General features: G+C 39.2%; 1 long non-coding RNA gene across 2 annotated transcripts in view; it reads left to right on the top strand.

Annotated features, from left to right (window-relative positions):
• LOC119429538 overlaps nt 1-3,098 on the top strand; it is a 4,872-nt gene extending 1,774 nt beyond the window's left edge. The window contains exons 2-3 of one of the 2 annotated variants that reach the window (XR_005187796.1): nt 1,791-1,843; nt 2,924-3,098. This is a non-coding gene — a long non-coding RNA (uncharacterized LOC119429538). Of the gene's footprint in view, nt 1-1,790; nt 1,844-2,367; nt 2,472-2,923 lie in introns of those variants that run through there. The other variant, XR_005187795.1, reaches the window with a different exon arrangement.
• Nucleotides 3,099-3,111: the final 13 nt, after the last annotated feature.

Below are 3,111 nucleotides of genomic sequence, written 5' to 3'. Positions count from 1 at the left end.
GTCTGTAGCTGTTAGCGTCTGTAGTTGTTAGCGTCTGTAGTTGTCAGCGTCTGTAGTTTTCAGCGTCTGTATTTGTTAGCGTCTGTAGTTGTTAGCGTCTGTAGTTGTTAGTGTCTGTAGTTGTCAGCGTCTGTAGTTGTCAGCGTCTGTAGTTGTTAGTGTCTGTAGTTGTTAGTGTCTGTAGTTGTTAATGTCTGTAACTGTTAGCGTCTGTAGTTGTTAGAGTCTGTAGTTGTTAGCGTCTCTAGTTGTTAGCGTCTGTTGTTGTTAGCGTCTGTAGTTGTTAGCGTCTGTAGTTGTTAACGTCTGTATTTGTTAGCATCTGTAGTTGTTAGCGTCTGTAGTTGTTAGCGTCTGTAGTTGTTAACGTCTGTAGTTGTTAGCGTCTGTAGTTGTTAACGTCTGTAGTTGTTAGCGTCTGTAGTTGTCAGCATCTGTAGGTGTCAGCGTCTGTAGTTTTTAGCGTCTGTAGTTTTTAGCGTCTGTAGTTGTTAGCGTCTGTAGCTGTTAGCGTCTTTAGTTGTTAGCGTCTGTAGTTTGTATCTGTAGCTGTTAACATCTGTAGCTATTAGTATCTGTAGCTGTTAACATCTGTAGCTGTTAACATCTGTAGCTGTTAGTGTCTGTGGTTGTTAGCATCTGTAGCTATTAGAATCTGTAGCTGATAACATCTGTAGCTATTAGTATCTGTAGCTATTAGTATCTGTAGCTGTTAACATCTGTAGCTGTTAGCGTCTGTAGTTGTTATTATCTGTAGCTGTTAACATCTGTAGCTATTAGTATCTGTAGCTGTTAACATCAGTAGCTGTTAGCGTCTGTAGTTGTTAGCGTCTGTAGCTATTAGTTTCTGTAGCTGTTAACATCTGTAGGTGTTAGTGTCTGTAATTGTTAGTATCTGTAGCTGCTAACACCTGTAGCTATTGGTATCTGTAGCTGTTAGCGTCTGTAGTTGTTAGTATCTGTAGCTGTTAAAATCTGTAGCTATTAGTATCTTTAGCTGTTAGTATCTTTAGCTGTTAACATTTGTAGCCGTTAGTATCTGTAGCTGTTAACATCTATAGTTGTTAGCGTCTGTAGTTGTTAGCATCTGTAGCTGTTAGCATGTGTAGCTGTTAGCATGTGTAACTGTTAGTGTCTGTAACTGTTAGCCTGTGCAGCTGTTAGCATGCGTAGCTGTTAGCCTTTGTAGCTGTTAGCATCTGTAGCTGTTAACATCTGTAGTTGTTAGCATCCGTAGTTGTTAGCATATGTAGCTCTTAGCATGTGTAGCTGTTAGCCTTTGTAGTTGTTATCATCTGTAGCTGTTAGCGTCTGTTGTTGTTAGGATCTGTAGCTGTTAGCATGTGTAGCTGTTAGTGTCTGTAGCTGTTAGCATGTGTAGTTGTTAGTGTCTGTAGCTGTTAGCCTGTGCAGCTGTTAGCATGTTGAGCTGTTAGCATGTGTAGCTGTTGGCATCTGTAGCTGTTAGCATCTGTAGCTGTTAGCATGTGTAGCTGTTAGCATGTGTAGCTGTTAGCATGTGTAGCTGTTAGCATCTGTAGCTGTTAGCATCTGTAGCTGTTAGCATCTGTAGTTGTTAACATGTGTAGCTGTTAACATGTGTAGCTGTTAGCATGTGTAGCTGTTAGCATGTGTAGCTGTTAGCATGTGTAGCTGTTAGCATGTATAGCTGTTAGCATCTGTAGTTGTTAGCGTCTGTATCTGTTAGCATGTCTAGGTGTTAGCAGCCACGTGTCGTCGCGTGCTTGGATAATCTAGTCTCGTGACTGTGTCTCTATTTTTCTGTGTAGGAGCAGGAGCTTCACGTCAGACCTCCACCAACCACATGTTTGTTCTCTAACAGGTACGGTTGTAATTTCTAGTAAAGTTGTTCAATATTAAACTTCGTTCCAGCAGCCTCCACTTCAAAAAGTCAGCACTCACGCGGTTTGGTTGTGCACGCGCTAACACCACCAGGGAGTCACGCTTGTGAGGTTCTTTCAAAATAAAAGCTGATGTGTGTCTCCTGTTGGTCCAAACTCTGGACATAAAACACGTTAGCACTGGAAGCTGTAACGGGACCAACATTCCTGCTCAGCTGTTTCCACAAAAAGTTTCAATCTCGCCCCCATATCCAAAGAGTAGAGAACTTTTTGTGTTTAAATTAAATAAATAAAAAAACCAATGAGTTTTTCATGTTTTGACTCGAGTTGATTGAAGTCATTCTTGCTGGTCCATGTTCAGAAATGATTTTTAATGTCCGCCTGTGAATATGATCCATAATATTTGACTTTAGTCTCTGTTTTGTGGTTATTTGTATGTTCGTGATGTGAGAATGTTCAATTGTTTTCCCTGAAGTTTCCATTAATATTAAAACAAAACTCTTAGTTTCCAGTGACCAGTCTCACTTCAGGCTGACTGTAGAACATCTCCAGATGTTGCTCACCAGATGTCACCAAGATCTCATGTGGAATTTCAAAATAAAGGCCCTGCAAAGTTGGACATTTTCCATAGAATTGTCCCTAAGTTTCTGTGTTTGTTGCTCGTTCTTCAGGATGTTGTAGAAACAGCGAGGGTAAGTACGGCTTTACCAGAAATCACATCATTAGTGCAGAAAATTTATTGTCTCGTTGAAATGCAACATAGTTCAAGTAAAAACAGGAATGTTTCATTTAAAATCATTTATATGTTTAATATTTTAAGTGACAATAACCATTTGGAAAAATAAAGTTCAGATTGTACATTAATGTCAGAAATGACATTTATATCATTTTAACATCAAGTGTTTGTTTTTCCTGGTAAATGTTGAGAATTACAAGAGCTTTGTGTTATTTGTCCATGTCGACCAAAATCACTGGAGGTTTCTGGTTAGTGTGCATAAAAATGATACTTGTTGTTCTCTCAGAACATTTTAATTTAAAGTTTCATGTTTTGATTTGTGCAGAAACTCTGTGAACCACACAGTCTTTCTGGTGGATCAAGTTCAGCAGAAGACGATTCAAAAGCTGCAAAAACATTTAGGTAAGTATTTATTAAGAGACAGAGGAGAAAAGTCTAACACTGAATTATATCTGGTGAGCTGCTTTTAAAATGATTTTAGTTGCTGTTATGGCCATGAAGGACAGAGTGCAC

Source organism: Nematolebias whitei, unplaced genomic scaffold (assembly GCF_014905685.2).
Source record: "Nematolebias whitei isolate Nwh7 unplaced genomic scaffold, NemWhi1 Nwh_scaf_2298, whole genome shotgun sequence".
Classification (NCBI taxonomy): Eukaryota; Metazoa; Chordata; class Actinopteri; order Cyprinodontiformes; family Rivulidae; genus Nematolebias; species Nematolebias whitei.
Note: the sequence above shows the minus strand (reverse complement) of the source record. Positions and strands in the feature narration are given on the sequence as shown.